This window comes from Mauremys mutica, chromosome 22 (genome assembly GCF_020497125.1).
Source record: "Mauremys mutica isolate MM-2020 ecotype Southern chromosome 22, ASM2049712v1, whole genome shotgun sequence".
Lineage (NCBI taxonomy): Eukaryota > Metazoa > Chordata > Testudines > Geoemydidae > Mauremys > Mauremys mutica.
Genome location: NC_059093.1, coordinates 21,343,731 through 21,364,975, shown reverse-complemented (window position 1 = coordinate 21,364,975; position 21,245 = coordinate 21,343,731). Strand labels below are relative to the sequence as shown.

Sequence of the window (21,245 nt, the reverse complement as noted above, 5' to 3'; positions counted from 1 at the left end):
CAGCGCCAAGTCCTGCAGCATCGCCTGTGGGATTTCCACAAGAGCATCCAGGTAGGGAAGCCAGTCAGCGTGTGACTGTACGACCGGATCAAGCGACAGCTGCCTGAGTTCCAGGAGATGAGGCTGCAGCTGGCCGATATGAGCAGGAGCACCGAGTGAAGGGAGGGGCAGCCTCCCCTGACATTTTTGCAGCCTGCAGGGAACGGAGACAAAGCAGGGGGATGCAGGGACTCAGGGCAGGACCCACGGATCCGGTAGTGCAGGACTATAGTTGCTGGAGGAGGAGAGAGAGTCCTGCGAGAGAAAGCCACTGGTGGGAAGCAATAAGTGCAGAATGCAAAGCAGCCAGCTGAGAGTCATGGGGTCTAGAAAAGGACACAGCAGCAGGTCCCATGGTGTAATGGGCAGCACTCAGGACTTTGAATCCTGGAATCTGAGTTCAAATCTCAGTGGGACCTCCTGGAGATATGTTGATTTACTGCAAAGCTTTGGAGCTCAACATGCTTGGTTAACCTCTCCCTGGCTAAGGTAGGGTGATTTTTTTTCTCCTCCTCCTGGGTCACTGGTGCTCATTGGAGATGGGTCTCTGGTCCAGCTGGGCCGCTAGAGGTTGGGGTCCTAGAACTGAACAGTCTGGCTAGAGATTCCTGCGGGTTGACCTGACGTTGGGTTTCTTGCTGCTTCACCTGATGCCCACAACTTTGGTCCCTGTAGCTGCAGCTGCCACACTCTTCCTCTTGCCCACATGGCATTTAAAGGAAGCAGTGCCAGGGCCAGGCTTCCCAGGCTGGAGCCCAGCACCTCTCCTCCTCTGGGCACCTAGAGCAGAGGCTGCTGGTGCTGACAGCTCCAAGGGAAGGCTTAAAAGCTACAGAGCAACTGAGGGCAGGGCTAGAGGAGGGCAGGACCATGCCTATGTGTGGCCTTCAGACAGCCACAAAAACACCCAGCCAGGCTGCTCCCTGCCAGGCCAAACCCCCACTGAAGGCCACCCACAGACCAGCATGCGGGGCAGCTGCTGATGCTCTGTGGCCAACATCAGAAGATGGTAGGAAAGCAGGGCCAGGCCCCCTGGTGGGGCCTCTGACCGTTCCCACTCTCTGTGCTCACTTTGGCAGTGGGGCAGGAGATTTTACCCCAAGAGGCTTTTCCCCAGCTGGCGAGAAGCAGAGAAACACCCAGGCTCCCAAGGCGCTATGTAGCAACCCCCTCAAGCACAGGGACAGGCGCACACTTGGAAGAGGGAAACTGCTCCACACTCTAGCCCGGGCAGCCGCCCATTTTCTTTGGCAAGTCAGGAAGGGCAAAGGCGAGACTGGAAGCACCTGGGGCTCATGCCCCAGCCTTTGTGACGCCCAACCCCCAACTCCTTCCCGGGGCTCTAGCTGAAGCCAGAGCTTTGGCCTGAGCAGCTAAGAAGAGGTTCCAGCCCTGAAGGGAGCAGGATGTTCAGCACAAAGGTAAAACTGCACAAGCACAACCACGAAGGGACTCGAACCCGCAATCGCCTGATCCAAAGTCAGACGCCTTATCCATTAGGCCACGTGGTCACACAGAAAAAGGCCCTCCAGGCACTTCTTTGGAAAAGGCCGACACTGACGCATCCGACGAAGTAGGGATTCACCCACGAAAGCTCATGCTCCAATACGTCTGTTAGTCTATAAGGTGTCACACGACTCTTTGCTGCTTTTGCAGACACTGTGTTTCTCGGGTCAGCTACTGAGGGGGCCGAGACTCTCTGGGCACAAGTCGAGTTCCCAGCGACACGTGAGACTTAATTCTCTGGAGCCAGGTGCAGGGCTTTGGCAGGGAGGCTCAGGCATGGGGGATTGGGGTGCAGCGGACGGACCGGCTGTCTAGGTGGGGAGATTTAGTCTCCCTGAGGAGGAGGAGGGGGAATCCTGCTGACAGGCAGTGGCCAGGGCCGGTGCAACCACTAGGCGAACTAGTCGGCCGCCCAGGGTGCCAAGTGGTTGGGGGCACCAAAAAGCGCACTCAGGGGAGGCGGGGGAGTGGAGGTGAGCTGGGGCAGGGGGCTGGGAGGTGCGGGGGGAGGGCTGCCCACAGCAAGTAACGGGGGTGGGGGTGTGCAGGGGAACCGCTCCCTGTCCCAGCTCACCTCTGCTCCGTCTTCTCCCCTGAGCACGCCGCCCCTGCTCTGATTCTCCTCCCCTCCCAGGCTTGCCGCACTAAACAGCTGATTGGCACCGCAAGCCCGGGAGGCGGGAGAAGTGGAGCTGCACCGGCGTGCTCAGGGGAGAAGGCAGAGTGGAGGTGAGCTGGGGTGGGGAGCTGCTGCAGGGGGGGGCTGCCCGGCTCTTCCCCATGGCCCCCGCCCCTGCTCCACCCCAGCCCCCCCTCCGCCCCTGCACTCACTGCATGGTAAGTGGAGTGACCCAGCCCCAGCCTGGTCCACTCCCCTGGCTCCCAGCCACGCCGCCGGCAAGTGCTGTGGGGCAGTTCCCCCCGCCCAAGTTTGGGAGCCAGGGGAGCAGAGCAGGCTGGGGCCCCAGGCCTCCATGGGGGGAAGCAGAAGGGGGCTGGTCCCAGGCCTCCATGGGACATGGGGGGCTGGCTACATCCTGCAGGAAGTGGAGTGACCCGGACCCAGCCTGCTCTGCTCCCCTGGCTCCCAGGCTTGTGTTGGTGTTGGCTGGATTTGTGCGGGTGTTTGTGTATATTAGCAATTGCGTGTGTGTGGCTGGATTCATGCATGTGTTTCCGTATGTTTGCAATTGTGTGTGTGTGTGTGTGTGTGTGTGTGTGTGTGTGTGTGTGTGTGTGTGTGTGTGTGCATGCTCTGCTGCCCTCTGCCAGCGTGACAACCGTTTCTCCGTAGGTCACAGACCCCATACCGTCGACCCCGGTGGTGATTTCCCCATCTTACAATGGCTGGCTGGCCTGACCCTTCTCCCCTCTGCGGAGTGTGGTGGGGCTGCAGCTCACCCCCTGTGGGGCAGGAGTGCCAGGGTGCGGGGTGCTGGGCTCCAATGCACCTGGAGAGCAGCTCAGGTGAGGCTGGGCAGGGTGTGTGGTGTCTGTTCTGCGTTGCCTGGTGCTGGGCCATTGCACAATCCCCAGCCACGCCGCACAGCACGCCCCGAGAGGGGGCAGGGGGCCAAGCAGATGATCCAGCACGAGGGGATCATTCTCATTGGAAGCTGTCCAGTGGCAGTGAGTTCCACAGGCCTCGGCACACGCTGTGTGGGGCAGGAAGTCCTTGTATTTGGAGCAGTGGGAGTGAACTGTGTGCAGTTGTGTGTCTGCACACGATTATGAATATTATGGTGTGGGGGGATGATTGTGAGTGCAGCTGTGGGGGTGATTGTCTCTCTCTGTGGGGGTTGGGTTAGCATGTCCCTCTGGGTGTGTTGTGTGTGAATCTTCTTGGGATTGTGTGAGTCCCTTTGTGTGTGTGTGTGTGTGAGAGAGAGAGAGACTCTGAGACTTGCTGCAGGATACGAAATCCTGCAAAGCCATTTCCTACTGGTTATCCCAGCAACACACTGACACAAACAGTGTCACACACACACACACACAGAGCAGGGCTCAGCCCCACCAGCAGGGGGCAGCAGGGACACACACGTCTCCCCTGGGCCAGCTTGGACAATTTCCCATCAAGACCCGGCACAGTGCTGGTGCCCCCACACGGGGGTGGGCAGTGACTGGGCAGGGGGGGCGGGGACAGAGCTTTGGGGGTATGGGGGGGCAGGGGCAGAGCTTTGGGAGTGGGCACAGCGAGGGGGCCAAGTCTGTCTGGGGGTGTCACTGTCCCTGCAGCGGGTGTTTAGAGCCGGGCTCACCCGGGGGTGGGGCCGGGGGCAGCGGGAGTCGGGGGGTGACACGCGGCCGGTGCCTGGGCCCGTCGGACCCACCCAGACCCGCTCACACCCAGCTGGGGGGGGGGTGTTACAGCCCCAGCGAACAAGGGGCGCCGGGAACATCCCCGCGGGGCGGACACAGGGATCCAGTCCCCGGACAGAGCCAGACCCGGCCCGGACCCGCCCCACGCCGAAGGGGGGGGGGGCGTTTCGGCAGCGGAAGCTTCGCCCCCCCAGCCCCGACCAGCCGCTTTATGCGGGGCGGGGGAAGGGGCGAAGCGGCACAGCACGTTCCTACGCGGGGCAGCTTAATACCCTCAGAAGCCACGGTTGAGAAACGGGTAAGTGGTAAGTGGGTCGAGGCTGGGGATGGGAGTGGGGCCGTTGCTTGCTGGGGAGAGGGGTGCGGACAGGGTTAAGGGGGTCGAGGACGAGCTGGGAGCCAGGGGCCCAGACTGAGGGTAGGGTTGGGGAAGAGCTGGGACAGAGTGGGGCTGAGTGCTGCTCCCTCCATGGGGGCTGGCTCAGGCCCTGAGGTGCCCCCATGAATGTGCCTCTGTGTCCCCCTAGGAGTCATGCCCCACATTTTGGGGACTACTGAACCCTACTCGCTAATCAGGGGCTAGTGATGCCAAAGCCCAGGGAAGGGAGAACAAATGCGGGGACCCAGAACCGGAACCATGCCCCCCCCCCACTTCTGTCTGTGGCTCCGCCCCCTTCTGCACCCTCCGCCCACGGCCCCATCCACTGTCACCTCTGTTCCACCCCTTCCCCCACTGGCCCCACCCTGTCACTCCTTTGCCCCTGCCCAGTTGGGGCCCCGAGACCAGAGAAGCTCTGTGCCCCTGCTGCAGCCCCCGGGCCGTAGCAGGGAGTGGGAGCTCCTCCAGCCCTGGGGCCAACATGGGGGAGACTTTTCCAGGGGGGGCCAATTTGGCCAGGGCCCCTAGTCATGGGCCCCACTGCCCCCTTGGCGACGCAAGGTTTGGGGAGGCTGAGCCCCCCGAGCCTCCATTACGAGCCGGCCAGGCTACCACTGCTCAGTGTGGGGCCAGTCTCCCTGTGTCTCTGCTGTTCGTGCTGGGGAGCCTGGCCGGCCTTAGGGGTGGGGCCCCTGGCAGCCGCCCAGGGCTCCCGGGGGTCAAAGGGCACCGTGTGCCAGTGCAAAGGTGCTCACTGCTCTCCCTGCCCCAATGCTCCTCCGTGGCCTCACAGAGGGTGGGGGGAGCGAGGAGCAACACTATGTGCCCCATGCGTCCTGGTCACTGTCCCCACCTGGGCTGGGCTGTGAGGGGAGCATCAGAAGCTGCTGCTCTCTGCCCTCCCCTGATGCAGCCCGGCTGAGGAAAGTGACCTGGATGCAGGGAGCTCGGATGATGTCGCTTCTCCCCCTCCCCCAGGGCCGTCCAGAGGATTCTGGAGGCCCGGGGTCTTCGGCGGCGGGGGGCCCACTTCAGCGGTAAGTCAGTGGCGGGAGGTCCTTCTGTTCCGGGACCCGCTGCCAAAGTACCCCAAAGACCCACAGCGGGGACCCCCCGCCACCAAATACCACCGAAGCGGGACCCGCCGCTGAAGTGCAGCCCCCACTGCGGGTCTTCGGGGCACTTTGGCAGCGGGTCCCGGAACGGAAAGACCCCCCCCCCGCTGCCAAATTACCACCGAAGACCCAGCTGCACTCCAGCGGCGGGGGGGGGGGTGTCCTTCTGTCCCGGAGCGGAAGGAGCCCCCGCTGGTGAAGACCGGGAGTGAAGAAGCTCCGGGGGCCCGGGCCCCGCGAGAGTTTTCCAGGGCCCCCGGAGCGAGTGAAGGACCCTGCTCCAGGGGCCCCAAAAAACTCTCGTGGGGGCCCCTGCTGGCCTGGGGCCTGGGGTAAATTGCCCCACTTGCCTCTCCCTCTGGGCGGCCCTGCCCTCCCCACGCCCTGCTGCCCCTCGGGGTGCCCGGAGGAGCAGCATCCCAGGGAGGAGCAGGCAGCAATGCCAGCTGTGCCATGCACAGTGTCCCCACGTGGGTGCAGGAGGGGGTGCAGGGGTTAGGGGTGAAGGGGATGCAGGAGAGGGGCAGTGGCTGGTGGCACAGGAGGGGAGTGCAGGAGTTAAGGGCAAAGGCGACACAGTGTAGGGGTTAGGGCACAGGAGGGGGCAGGAGTTAGGGGTGAATGGGGTGCAAGCGTTGGGAGTGCAGGAGCTAGCACTAAAGGGGGAGGGGGATCGTCCAGGGGCAATGGGAACGTGCCAAAGTACAAGTTTTGCCCCGGGCACCATTTCCCCTAACGCTGGTCCTTGGTAACATTTCTTGCTGGGAGGGGGAGGGGAGAGAGATGAGGTGTTTTCTCTCTGTTTCTTTCCTCTCCATTTTCTGCTCCTTCCTTCAATTCCAGAAACCTCCCTTGTGTGGATGAGGGGAAAGCAGTGGATGTACTATTTCTGGACTTTAGCAAAGCTTTTGATACAGTCTCCCACAATATTCTTGCCAGCAAGTTAAAGAAGTCTGGGCTGGATGAATGGACGGTAAGGTGGATAGAAAACTGGCTAGATGGTCAGGCTCAATGGGTAGTGATCAATGGTTCCATGTCTAGTTGGCAGCCGGTATCAAGTGGAGTGCTCCAAGGGTCGGTGCTGGGGCCGGTTTTGTTCAATATCTTCATTAACGATCTGGAGGATGGTGTGGACTGCACCCTTAGCAAGTTTGCAGATGACACTAAACTGGGAGGAGTGGTTGATACACTGGAGGGTAGGGATAGGATACAGAGAGACCTAGACAAATTAGAGGATTGGGCCAAAAGAAATCTGATGAGGTTCAACAGGGACAAGTGAAGAGTCCTGCATTTAGGACGGAAGAATCCCATGCACTGCTATAGACTAGGGACCGAATGGCTGGGCAGCAGTTCTGCAGAAAGGGACCTAGGGGTTACAGTGGATGAAAAGCTGAATATGAGTCAACAGTGTGCCCTTGTTGCCAAGAAGGCTAATGGCATTTTGGGATGTATAAGTAGGGGCATTTCCAGCAGATCGAGGGATGTGATCATTCCCCTCTATTCAGCACTGGTGAGGCCTCATTTGGAGTACTGTGTCCAGTTTTGGGCCCCACACTAGAAGAAGGATGTGGATAAATTGGAGAGAGTCCAGCGGAGGGCAACAAAAATGATTAGGGGGCTGAAGCACATGACTTACGAGGAGAGGCTGAGGGAACTGAGATTGTTTAGCCTGCAGAAGAGAAGACTGAGGGGGGATTTGATAGCTGCTTTCAACTACCTGAAAGGGGGTTCCAAAGAGGATGGATCTAGACTGTTCTCAGTGGTAGAAGATGACAGAACAAGGAGTAATGGTCTCAAGTTGCAGAGGGGGAGGTTTAGGTTGGACATTAGGAAAAACTTTTTCACTAGTAGGGTGGTGAAGCACTGCAATGGGTTCCCTAGGGAGGTGGTGGAATCCCCTTCCTTAGAGGTTTTTAAGGTCAGGCTTGACAAAGCCCTGGCTGGGATGATTTAGTTGGGTTTGATCCTGCTTTGAGCAGGGGGTTGGACTAGATACCTCCTGAGGTCCCTTCCAACCCTGAGATTCTATGATTCTATGACTGTGCAGTGACGCCCTCCCCACCCCAGGCCTCTGGAGCCTTTGGAGCAGAAAGATCCCAGGAGCTGAGGGTGAATCCAGGGGTGAGTAGCTGGGAGGAAGGAGTCCTAGCAGCTCTTCTGGGAACGCAGGGGAGGAATGACTCCCCCTTCTCTTGATTCTCTCCGTGGGGCTCTGGGGAGCAGGGAGGGTTGTGTGATAAATTCCATCAATTCCCCCTTTGATCCAAGCCGAGGGACGTCTCAGCTCTGCACGTTCCCCTTGGCAGCACCAAACAAGGGATGTTTTCCACTGCCCAGGAGACCCAGCCAGGGACTGATGTGCTGGAAATATGTTGGAAAAGGGACTGTCTGAATTGCCAAGGAAGGGAACGAACAATCTACAGCAACATCATTAACCAGAGACACACTCTAGCCATGCTCCAGCCAGTAGGGAAATGGGCAGGAAATCTTGCTGTTCAGCCATGGCCACACGTACCGAGCTGCACAGCAGTGAGTGTGCTGGGGAAGCTGATCTGAGCAAACAGTTGGAAATGACCCTTCAGTGAGAACAGAACCAGAGTGTAGAAAGGCCCCTGTGTTAAGTGGTTGTGGCTGAGGGCTTAGGGAGCTGGGCTGACACCATAGGGGTCTTTCGGTGGAGGCTTGATTCTTGCCAGCTAGGGAAGGCTGGTGTGTGGTGTCTCCATGGCTGTACTTTCAGCGATGCAGGTTTCTCTATCCCACTAGATTGCCAGCTGCCTTTCAACTGCAGTGTGGAGACTGTTTGTGTGTGGGGAGAGACAGTGAGTGTGTTGAGGTAGGTAGGAGCAGATCATTATTATCCCTACTTGAAAGAGGGAGAAGCGAAGGCTGAGAAAGGAGAATTGACTTGTCTTAGGTCACACAGCCAGCCAGTGGCAGCGTTGGGAATAGGACCTAGGAGCCCTGATTTTCAAACTAACCATCAGATCTTGAATTTCACACACTGAATGACCTGAATAAAGTGCTCTCAGATGAGCTCCAGACCAACAACAGTGCACAGTAATTATTCAGCAAGTATTTGAGGAGAACTGCAATGTTAGAGAGAATCATGAACTGCTCAGAGACAATTAATGCAGAGAAGCAGCAAAATTCATCAAACATAGAACTGGTTCTGACTTATTTCCTTGGTCTTAAAAGAGAACAACAAGGACCTGAGTCTCCTCCCTGTCAATAACCCCCTGCTCAGCCAATCAGGGTAGAGACTGAGGACGGGAGGCTGAGGGTTCTCACCAGAGAGCCCAAAGGATGGCCCAGGTCACCGGTGGGGATCACTGCCCGAGCACTATTTCAGCCCCACATTTTTGGGTGGACCTCCCACAGTGGGAGCTGCCGATCACTCCCCCACAACACACACACACACCTTGCTCCTGGTGTTGGGAGGGGAACAGACAAAAGAACAAGAGACGAAAAGAAAGGAGGAAGGGATGGATAGAGGAAAAGGCGAAACAAAAATGACAAACCCTAATGTCCCCAGTGATTCTAAGGGACAAAATCCCAGGTGTGGAATAAAATTCAGCCTCCTTAAGCTCGTCTTTTCCATGCCTAGAATTCAACGGTCACCAGATGGATCAGACTGAACAGGTTTCAAACCTCGAGGAGGCTCTTACCTTCTAAACAGGGATGGTTGTTTTCTAGTAAAATCACTGAAAGAGAAGGAGAAAACTTGAAAGAGGTTCCTCCTGGCGCTCACGTCCGTCAACCCGAATACTCTATCAGTCCTCAGAGAGAGACCTGGAGAAGGAGATTTGCTGAAGCAAAGCCACAGGGGTCTCTGAGGTTTCCCTGGCACCTCACCCCTCTCCTGCCTGGCTGATGTCAGCATCTCTCTGTGAGGTCACCACCTCCCCCCCCCACCTTTGACCAATAGTCTGAGGTCCTGCAAAAGTCCTTTGTGATGTCACTGCCACACCCCTCCCTTGCTGTGCCAATGTCCTGCCCCTGGCCAGGCACTTTGGAGGTTTGAGCTACTCCCTGTGGATCACCCCCTCAAGGAGCGTTCGTTCTAGGAAGCAAGCCGGCTAGACAGGGAAACATCAGACGCTGCTCCCAATGCTACACTCAGTTTTTCAGAAATTAGTCGACTTTATGGCCAGAAGAGACCATTAGAGCATCTAATCTGACCCCCTGCATATCACAGGCCTCCTGTATGACACAATAGCTACTTTTGGGGCAAACACATTCCAGAAAGGCATCTAGTCTTCGGGCTTGGCTACACTTGAGAGTTGCAGCACTGGTGGTAGCTTTACAGCGCTGTAACTCACTCACCATCCACACTGGCAAGGCACATACCGCGCTGTATCTCCCTGGCTACAGCACTGGCTGTACTCCACTTCTACAAGAGGAATAAAGACTATAGCGCTGCTGATGGAGTGCTGCCCCGCCAGTGTGGCCACCAAAGGCGCTGTTATTGGCCTTCAGAAGTTTTCGGCACTATCCCAGAGTGCCTGTTCTAGCTACTCTGCTCATCAGTTCGAACTCTACTGCCCTGGCCTCAGGTGACCAGCTGTCAGACCCACCCTTTAATGCCCCGGGAATTTAAAAAATTCCCCTTCCTGTTTGCTCAGCCAGGTGTGGAGTGCAATCAGTGAATCTTTCCAGGTGACCATGCCTCCACGTGGCAAATGAGCCCCAGCATGGAGAATGGTGAGTTGCTGGACCTCATCAGTGTTTGTGGGGAGGAAGCTGTGCAGTCCCAACTGTGCTCCAGCCGTAGGAATTACGATACCTTTGGGCAGATATCAAGGGCCATGATGGAAAGGGGCCATGATCGGGACGCGCTGCAGTGCAAGGTTAAAGTGAAGGAGCTGCAGAGTGCCTACTGCAAAGCTTGCGAGGGAAACCGCCGCTCCGGCGCTGCCCCCACGACCTGCCGATTTTACAAGGAGCTGGACACAATACTTGGGGGTGACCCCACCGCCAATCCGACAACCACGATGGACACTTCAGAGCAGGGGGAGGAGGGGGAAAACGAGAGTGAGGGTACTGGGGTGGGGGGAGACACCCCGGAGTCCCTGGAGGCAAGCAGCCAGGAGTTCTTCTCAAGCCAAGAGGAAGGTAGCCAGTCGCAGCACCCGGTACTTGGTGGAGGACAAACAGAGGAGCAGGTTCCCAGTAAGTGGCTTTTATTTTCAGGATGGAAATTTTTCGGGAGAGGAGGAGGGTTAGGGCTGCATGCATGCATGCCTAGATGCAGAATAGCGCACTGATGTGGTCTATCACGTCCCGGTAATCGGCCTCGGTAATCTCATCAAAAGTCTCATCCAGAGCATGGGCAATGCGCTTGTGCACGTTTATTGGGAGAGCCACTGTGGTCCTTGTCCCAGTCAGGCTAACGCGTCCGCAAGGGGTGGGGGGACCATTGCTACACACAGGCAAGCTGCATAGGGGTCAGGGCGGAATCCACATTGCAGTAGAAGACCCTCCCGCTCTTCCCAGGTGACCTGCAGCAGCAAGATATCTTCCAGGATACATTCCTGTGGAAAATGTTGGGATAGTGTTCAGTGTAGGTGCCCCCTGCAGTTGTTGGCTCTCCCCGAGGCACAGAAACCCAGAGGACAGTACAGCCCTGAAACAATTAGTCCCCCTTATTCACCCTTTCGGGGCTCCCGTGGGTTATGTGCGCTCTCTTTGGGATGGGAAAATTACGTTATTGTGAAGACTGTATGTGCCCTCCTTAAGTGCGGGGGAATTACTCTGTCGGGTATAAACAATGCTGCCTCTGTTAAGTGTTGCATTTTGCCTTTACAGATGCAACCTTGAGATCTCGGCTGTCCGTGTTATCACTGGCTGAGAGACTGCAAAACCTCTGTCAGACAGCGAAAAAGCAAAGACGACATGCTGCACGAAGTGATGCACCAACCTCTCACAGAGAATCAAAAAGCGCAGGAGTGGAGGGAGAGGGAAAGCAGGATCCGCAAGGAAAATGCAGCACACAGGAAGCAAAGCACGGAGTGGCTGATAAGCATCCTGGAGCACCAAGCGGACTCTATCCAGGCGCTCATAGCCATGCAGGCAGAGCACTACCGCCCCCGGTTCCCCCCTGCACCCCTTGTCCCAAAGCTCTTTCCCTTGTGCCCCCATATTAGCTCCAACCCCCCTTCCCCAACATCCAGGTTCTCATCACCACCAGCTGCCCCCAACACCTGTACGTTCACCAACAAGCCCTGAGAACTATGACCCTTACCCTCTGCACTCAACCCCCATCACCATGCAGTATAGCCACCCTGGAGTGCAGCAGTCATTGCACAGCACTCCAGCCAGGACATATTCAAACCTGTGACTGTACAGTTACCCACCACACCCCCCTGCCCTTTCAGATTCCCAAAAAGTTGTGTGTCTTTCCATAAAGTAATTTTCTTTTCAATAAATGAATTCTTGGCTTTGAAAACAGTCTTTATTATTGCATAAGGTCAAAGATACCTTAGCCCAGGAAAGACACAGGCACTGCAAATCAGCTTAGCAAACACAGATTCCCACTAACATTGTAACCACTGCACTTCACTCCCGTGCAAGGCACCAAACATTACTGTTGGTTTTCAGCCTCAAATTCCTCCCTCAAGGCATCCCTAATCCTTGCAGCCCTGTGCTGGGCCTCTCTAGTAGCCCTGCTCTCTGGCTGTGCAAATTCAGCCTCCAGGAGTTGAACCTCGGAGGTCCATGCCTGACTGAATCTTTCACCCTTCCCTTCACAAATATTATGAAGGGTACAGCACACGGATATAACCGCAGGGATGCTGCTTTCCCCCAAGTCCAGATTCCCATACAGAGATCGCCAGCACCCCTTTAAACGGCCAAAAGCACACTCTACAGTCATTCGGCACTGGCTCAGCTTGCAGTTGAACCGTTCCTTGCTACTGTCAAGGCTCCCTGTGTACGGTTTCATGAGCCAAGGCATTAATGGGTGAGCGGGGTCTCCAAGGATCACAATGGGCATTTCGACATCCCCTACTGTGATCTTCCGGCCTGGGAAAAAAGTCCCAGCCTGCAGCTTCCTGAACAGGCCAGTATTCCGAAAGATGCGTGCATCATGCACCTTTACGGGCCAGCCTGCGTTAATGTCAAAGAAATGCCCACGGTGATCCACAAGCGCCTGGAGAACCATAGAGAAATACCCCTTCCGATTAACGTACCCAGATACTAGGTGGGGTGGTGCAAGAATAGGAATATGGGTCCCATCTATCACCCCTCCACAGTTACGGAAGCCCATTTGTGCAAAGCCATCCACAATGTCCTGCACATTTCCCCAGAGTCACAGTTCTTCTTAGCAGGATACGATTAATGGCCCTGCAAACTTGCATCAACACGATTCCAACGGTCGACTTTCCCACTTCAAACTGGTTTGCGACGGATCGGTAGCTGTCTGGAGTTGCCAGCTTCCAGATTGCAATAGCCACCCGCTTCTCCACTGGCAGGGCAGATCTCAATCTCGTGTCCTTGTGCCGCAGGGTGGGGGTGAGCTCCTCACACAGTACCATGAAAGTGGCTTTTCTCATCCGAAAGTTCTGCAGCCACTGCTCATCATCCCAAACTTCCATGACAATGTGATCCCACCACTCAGTGCTTGTTTCTCGAGCCCAAAAGTGGTGTTCCACGGTGCTGAGCATGTCTGTGAATGTTACAAGCAATTTTGTGTCGTACGCGTTATGCGACTCGCTATCATTGTTGGACTCCTCACTGTCACTTTGGATCTTAAGGAATAGCTCAACTGCCAAACTGATGTGCTGGCGAGACTCGTCAGCAAACTCCTCAGCAGTTCAGGCTCCACTTTCCGCAGACCGAAACGGAACACAGAATTGCGCTGCACAGAAAACGTTGAAAGATGCAAGATGGCGCCAAACATGGACGGAAAAACGGATTGCTGGGATGTGAAGCGATGCATCACAGGGCATTGGGAGAGGAACCAGAATGATCCACACCCTCCGCACCCTTCCCACAACCCACGGCACCAGAATGGGAAGAGGTGCTCTGTGGGATGGCTGCCCATAATGCACCACTCCCAACACCACTGCAAATGCTGCAAATGTGGCCACACTGCAGCGCTTTCCCTACACAGCTGTACGAAGACAGCTTTAACTCCCAACACTGTACACCTGCAAGTGTAGCCAAACCCCCAGTCTCACTGATGCCGTGTCACCTCCTGTGATGTTACTGACATAATGTGTAACGGTACAGATCACCGTTGCCGCCACTGTTCTCTATTTGCAGCCAATATTGTAGAAAGGTTGTTGTGTAAGGGGTCTATGTGGAGGTTCTGATTGACTGATTATAATGATGCTATCTCTAGATGTCTATCATTTTTTGTAGTTGACGTTATGAATATTGGCTCTATGCTGCCCATATTTCAAACTTGTGCTCTGCTTCCGGGAAACACCCCAGACAAGTTGGTGTCAGTTCTGCCTCGCCTCCTTGATGGCCCACTAAGGACCATCTACAATCGACCCACTGAGAGAAGGCAGATACACCCTGTGACTCCACAAGGTCTGCAGGGACCTGCCTATGGACAGAACTCGAAGGTTTTTCTGTGCCACGTGCTGGATAGAGTGTCCTTGCGACAAAGAAAGCAAAGACCACATGGCAAGAGACTATAAAAGGCTGATGCCTCATCTCCAGTCCTGCTTCTACCTCTGGAGGACTTTGCTACAAACTGAAGCTCTATACAAAGGACTGAATGACCCATCCCAGCTGTGGATGGACTCCAGAGACTTGATTTGAACCTGCAGTTTATTCCATCACTGCTACAAGCCTAAACCAAGAACTTTGCCATTACTGGATGTAACTGATTCCTTTAACAATTTTAGCTCTCATCCATATTTCTTACTTTTTATGAATAAACCTTTAGATTTTACATGCTGAAGGATTTGCAAGAGTGTGATTTGTGGGTAAGATCTGACTCATCTATTCACCTGCATTTGGGGCTTGGTCCTTTGAGAGAACCCATTTTCTTTTACTGGGGTATCGGTTTTCATAACCATTCATCCCCATAAGGAGCGGGGTTGGTGGTGATAGAAGGGAACTGGAATAGCTGAGGGAATTGGTTCTATGACGTCCGATTGGCCAGTGGGGTAAAACCAAAGTCCTCTCTGCATGGCTGCTGTGACGTGCTTTAATAGTAAAGGGCACCCAGCCTCGGGCTGTGACTGCCCTGCTCCAAGCAATTTGCCCTGAATTGATACTCTCAGCAGTGTCCCGCCAGAGGCCGCATTGTTACAGGGGTTGTCCAGGATTACAGCTGGGAACTCTCCGAAGCTCCGGATGCGCTTCCTCAGCTAGGGGAAGTATGTAACCCACACACCTCCAGGATCTAGGTTTTAAAACAGTTACCACATTTGCAGCTGGAGAAATGTCAGGGAGTTGAGTGGAAGGCCATTGCAGGCTCAGCTAATTAGGCAACGTGGCTTATGCCCCATCTAACAAGCTCCTTAAACAATAGCTCCCAATTTTCATTTACATTCTTCTGTTTAGTGTTTTTCTCCAAAACACTTTCACTAATCATTTTGGTCAGCTTTGGAAAGTTAGCCCTTTCAGTGCACCAAATATAAATATTGCTGTCGGGGACTGCCCTCTATTGGTCATAAGAACAGCCAGACTGGATCAGACCAATGGTCCAGCCAGCCCAGAATCCTATCCTCCCACAGTGGCCAATGCCAGGTGCCCGCGAGGGAATCAACAGAACAGGGAATCATCAAGCGATCCATCCTGTCGCCCAGTCCCAGCTTCCGGCAAACAGAGGCTGGGGACACTTCAAGAGCATGGTTTTGTATCCCTGCCCATCCTGGCTAATAGCCAATGATGGACCCATCCTCCATCAACTTATCTAGTTCTTTGGTAGACCCTGTTATAGTCTTGGCCCTCACAGCATCCTCTAGCAATGTTTCCCCAGGTTGACTGTGTGTTGGGTGAAGAAATACTTCCTTTGGTTTATTTTAAACCTGCTCTCTATTCATTTCATCGGGTGACCCCAGTTCTTGTGTAATGAGGAGTAAATAGCACTTCCCTACAGAGCCAGACTAACATGGCTACCCCTCTGATACTTCCTTATTTACTTTCGCCAAACCCGTCATCATTTTATAGACCTCTATCCTAGCCCCCCCTTATTCATCTCTTTTCCAAGCTGAAAACTCCCCTCAGTCTTATTAATCTCACCTCACATGGAAGCTGTTCCATACCCCAATCATTTTGGTTGCCCTTTTCTGTGCCTTTCCCAATTCCAATATATCTTTTTGAGATGGGGGACCAGCTCCAGTATTCAAGATGTGGGCCTACCACAGATTTATAGACAGGCAATATTATATTTCTGTCTTGCTAGCCATCCCTTTCCTAATGACTTCCCAACATTTTGTTCGCTTTTTTGACAGCCAATGCACATTGAGTAGATGTTTTCAGAGAAGTATCCACAGTGACTCCAACATCTCTTTCTTAAGTTGTAAGAGCTAATTTAGACCCCATCAGTTTAGATGTAGAATTGAGATCATGTTTTCCCAAGTGCATTACTTTGCATTGATCCACATTGAATTTCATCTGCCTTTTTGCTGCCCAGTCATTCAGTTTGGTGAGATTCCTTTGTCACACTTCGCACTCTCTTTTGGACGTAACTAACTTGAGTTGGTTTGTATCATCTGCAAATGTTTCCACCTCACTGTTTACCCCTTTTTCCAGATCACTCAGGAGTATGTTGAACAGTGCTGGTCCCAGTACAGACCCCAGGGGGACACCACTATTTACCTCTCTCCATTCTGAAAATCAGACCCTTTCGTTCTTGCCTTTGAACCAGTTACCTATCCCAGAGAGGATCTTCCATCTTATCCCATTTTGCTTCAGAGCCTTTGGGGAGAGACCTTGTCAAAGGTTTTCTGAAAATCTAAGTATTCTATATCCACGGGATCACCTTTATTCACATGCTTGTTGACTCCCTCAAATAATTATAGTAGATTCGTGAGGCATGATTTTCCTTTACAAAAACCATTCTCCATTATGTTCAGGAGCTCCACCATACGAGGATGCTTGAAATGAATGTGAACACTCAACATTTTGCTGTCCAAATGCATAAAAACCTAGCAAACCTGTCCATCAGCTGAAATCAGTTCCAATCCTCTAAGTGTCTAGTTTATGTTTTCATCAATTAAACAAAGGGATCATATGAATGTACATTTGCAGATCCCTCTTCTCCAGGGCTGTGCTGTGCAGAAGAACAAGAACCACACCCAGTTGGGGTTCAGGAGTCTGACGAGCAAAGGCAACTTGCTGCAGGCTAAAGTCACCAGCACTTTGGCTCCTTCACATTCAGCCAACGGCTGGGCCCCCAGGACAAGGCAAGAGAAGAAGACAGTGGCTGTGAGCAGGAAAATAGCCACCAAGAAGCTGGCCAAAGCTGTCAAGATCCTCAGGAAGGTCACCATGCCCATGTCTAGAATGTACTGACTGCAGCGGGGACCAAAAAGGCAGAGAAAAGCCCTCAAAAGTTCTAAGCTGCCAAGCCCCAGAAGGTGATCACAATCCTACCTAAAATCAAGACAGGATAAGGCTAATGTCATCTCCAAAGCCAGGGCTAAGAAGGTAACACTGAGAAAGAAGTGGAGAGATTTCCATTGGGATGACTCCTGCTCCCCTAATGGCTCTGTTATGAATCACCATGGACCACCCGGAGAGATCAAAGTCCTGCAGGACAAACAGCCCCATGGACAGTATAATGAAGTGGTGGCAGTGGGGGGAAGTGCTGTGTTTTGTGTAACACCTGCCAGGTGAGTGATGCACTGACAGGGCAGCTGCCCATGAGCTCATTCTCTTCGATCTGCTTCTGCTGTTACTTCAGAGCCAGCACTACTGGGAGTGTGTCCCTGTCACTTCACCAGCTCTAGAACAGGCTCTGTCTGCAGCCCAGTTCTGATTAATTCCACTTTTTAATGTATTCCTACTGCGATACTTTCCCAGTTCTCTGCCTCATCCTAACATTCCCGTCAGAGACTGAATATGGGGAGGGATGGACTAATTTGTGTGACATTCGGTAAGTTGCCATCGTATGTGATTGAAACCTCTGCTGGAGGTGGGCAGGAGCCTGTTACACACATAAAATAGCTAAGCTTGACCAAACTACCTGCTACACATTCAAACCTTCCTGTACACACACAATAGAAATTGGGGCTCTGAGAAATGGCAACTTTCATTTAACAGAGATCATTGTTTTCTGTACTTCCAGAGGCACTGAAGTAGCAGCTGTTTAAAGGTAATGTGCTTCTATTTCATGATCAGCAGCAGAGCCTCTGTCAATTTGCCACCCATAGAGCTGATTGTTTCTAACTGCAGGGTTAGCCAGACCATTCAGTAACATTATCGCTCTGTTCACAAAGCCTTTGGGTTAGTGACAAATCATGAGACTTATCCCTTCCTGCTGTAATTCAACTGACTCCAGTGTCTCTTTCCCCATTTCTGGTTCCAAGAAAATAAATTAAAACAACCTTCAGAACTAACATGCCGTGGGAAAGTGGAAATGTTGATAGCTCAAATAATTCAGTTTCTTCTGTATCTTGTGTGTGTCTATCTGCTTTGTGTGTGTGACCAGTGGGGCTTTTTGTTTGCTCCTGGCAGGTGCAACCCTGTCAGATTTGTCTGTGGGGAGGGGCCAGAGAAAACAGACACCCTGGCCTTCCAGGTTGGGGTTAGGCAAAGGAATAACAACCCTGTCCCACAAAAAACATAATATGTTACAGAAACAGTGGTAGGAACAGTGCTAGAGAAACTGGTAAATAATCACAATGCCCCGGCTTGAAGTAATCGGAAACACAGAATTCAAAAAGCAAAGCTCAGGGGCTATTTGGGATTTATTCTCTGAGCTTAGCCATGTGCTATAGCACAGGGAGCACTTTTGGAAGTCTCCCATCCCACAACGGGGGAAAGGAAAAGGATTCTTAGGCTCTAGCACGGATTGAAGGAGGATGGTGATGGGGAATAAGGGAACCCCTCTGACTTACCCTAACTACGTCTGTTGTTACAATGGGTGAAATGACATTTTTCCCTAGCCCTGCCCTGTTCCTGCTCTTTGTTATAGTTCAATATATTTTAAGTATGGAAAATAATAAAAAATATCTGCTCCCCAGCACAACCTAAAGCAACATCAGAGCAACTGGGAATGAAACAATTGGTTCCCCAAGGGAGAACTCGATGACTAACAATTGCTGTGAAATGGGGGAACAGTATAACCGTGATGCTCAGGGTTTGTTTAGACTAGGAAAAGTGATGGAGTTTAGGTCAGGTCAAGGGGAAAGCTAATGCCAACCACTGCACCTGGGCTACATCTGCTCTACAACTATAATTGTCTTGTTACACCAAGATCACTAACTTAAGCAGCCGCCATGTACAGTCCTAGTGGCTATCAGCACAGGTACTTTTTGCCTCAGTGTAGCTTGTTGGGATCAAACCCCTCTCCCACCTGGAGCTGATGAACATTCCTGGCAGGAGGGACACACACTCCTACGTCTCAAAGGAAAGGAGTTGATAGAAAAGATCACAGGACTGACCCCAAAGAAGGGTGAGCTGCAAAAGGCAGAAGCAAGCAACTGATCTGGTGGAGCTGAGACACCTTGGTGAAGATGGTGCAAAAATCACTATGTGGGAATTAGCAAATGTAATTAAAAAAAACAAACTTTGGCCAGCCCTAGTCAAGAGATTTATAACAGTTCTCTCTCATGTGGATTTTCTGATGTCTAATAAGGCTTGTGTGCTGATTGAAGCTTTTCCCGCACTCAGAGCACGTGTAGGGCAGCTCCCCTGTGTGGATTCTCTCATGTCTGATAAGGTGAGAGCGCCGATTGAAGCTTTTCCCGCACTCAGAGCACGTGTAGGGCGTCACCCCTGTGTGGATTCTCTCATGTCTGATAAGGTGAGAGCGCCAATTGAAGCTTTTCCCGCACTCTGAGCACGTGTAGGGCACCTCCCCTGTGTGGATTCTCTGATGTGTGATAAGGTGAGAGCTCCGCCCAAAACGTTTCCCGCACTCAGAGCACGTGTAGGGCGTCTCCCCTGTGTGGATTCTCTGATGTGTGATAAGGTGAGAGCTCCGCCCAAAGCTTTTCCCGCGCTCAGAGCACGTGTAGGGCGTCTCCCCTGTGTGGATTCTCTGATGTCTGATAAGGTGAGAGCTCCGCCCAAAACTTTTCCCGCACTCAGAGCACGTGTAGGGCATCTCCCGTGTGTGGATTCTCTCATGTCTGATAAGGTGTGAGCTCTGCCCGAAGCTTTTCCCGCACTCAGAGCACATGTAAGGCGTCTCCTCAGTGTGGATTCTCTGATGTGTGATAAGGTTTGAGCGCCAATTGAAGCTTTTCCCGCACTCATGGCACATGTAGCGTCTCTCTTCCAAGTTGATTCTGTTGCATGGAATAAGGGCTGAGTGGCTACTGTAGTTTTCCTCTGGCCTCTGCTGAGTCTCACAGGCTTTTGTGCTTTCTGGGAGTTCACAACTCCTGGAAACATTCCCTTTGGATCTTCCTGATAATATCCAATGTGGATCTACTTGCACAGTGTCTTCCTGCTGGGGTTTCTCCTCCTCGTTCTCACTCACCAGCCCATCGCCGGATGGGAGACAGAGAGAATCCAGACATAGGTCACTCCCTGTGCCTGAGAAAAAGGAAATGTCAGAGAGAGGAATGGAAAAAGGGATGAACAAACCAAAATATATGTGGGAGAGATCAAACCTATCAGGTGCTGATTTTCCCCAAGCCCTTCCACAGAGAAGGGAGGAAGCATCAGTTCTGGGTCCTCATTGCACCATAACTCTCAGGGGAAAGTGAGATTGGGGAGGGACCTGCTGCCAGTTGTCAGTCAGAATAGGAGGGAAGCCATGAGTGACATCTGCCATAATGATTCCACATCTGCAGGGAACAATCCTGAACTTGAAGAGCTCACAGAGTCTTTGTAGGGCATCCCAAATGTTTCCTGCATTCCTAAGCAGTTGTTGAGTTGTTTAACCAAGTCCTCACCTGTGAAGGCAGCTCTCGGGATCACTTCTTTCTCAGAGCCCTGGAGGTCTGGGATCCACGGTTCTTCCCCTCATTCCAGCTGCGAGATCACATCAGGTTTGGAAATTGGAAACCCTACTGCAGGCAAAGAAAACAAGGGAGGTCAGTGGAATTTGTGGGATACTTGTCACAAAGAATATTCCATAGTTTTAACCCCATCTCATTTTTAGGCAGTAACATCTGTAGCCCTCAGGATTCATCTGCTTGCCTGCATCAATATCTCTTTTTTTATAAGTACAGTATTGTGATAGGTTTATTAATTCATATTAAAAATATGTTTGGCTGTAATGCAAGAAACCTACAGGCCAAAAACCTGCATTTTAAGCTAAAGCAAAGTTAGCATAGCTATATCCTGTTCCCTTTTACCCAGAAAAGGAACTGTTTTTCCTATACCCAAATAAAGTGCCTATGCTTAGGTCTAAGACCCTTTACCTAGACCAACAGACAATGAAGAATAGCAAAGGGGATTTTTCAAAGTTGTACTCACAGACTTAACAAGTACCCCACAAGTGCGCAGATACCTGCTATCCATACGCACACACATACTAGCCTATGGAGTAAGCGTATCCTAACATTTCTGTGGAGGAAGACTGAAATTTGGGCATAAGAGGAAGGATTTCCGGCATTTATTTCCATAAAAAGAGGTAACCTACCTCACTGTAAAAAGAAGTAACCTACCTCTTTTTACCTGCACCTCAACCTCCTCCTCCTTCTCTACACTTCACCATCTTCAACTACGTATTCATGTTATCCATCTACGACAGCTATTAACCAGTAATAGGCCGCACTTATTTTGTTTTCAAACTTTAAGTTCAA

At 52.6% G+C, this 21,245-nt stretch overlaps 1 non-coding gene across 1 annotated transcript; it reads left to right on the top strand.

Annotated features, from left to right (window-relative positions):
* Positions 1-386: 386 nt before the first annotated feature.
* TRNAQ-UUG lies at positions 387-458 on the top strand. The gene has a single exon. It is a non-coding gene; the product is annotated as a tRNA-Gln (tRNA).
* The last annotated feature ends 20,787 nt before the right edge of the window (positions 459-21,245 follow it).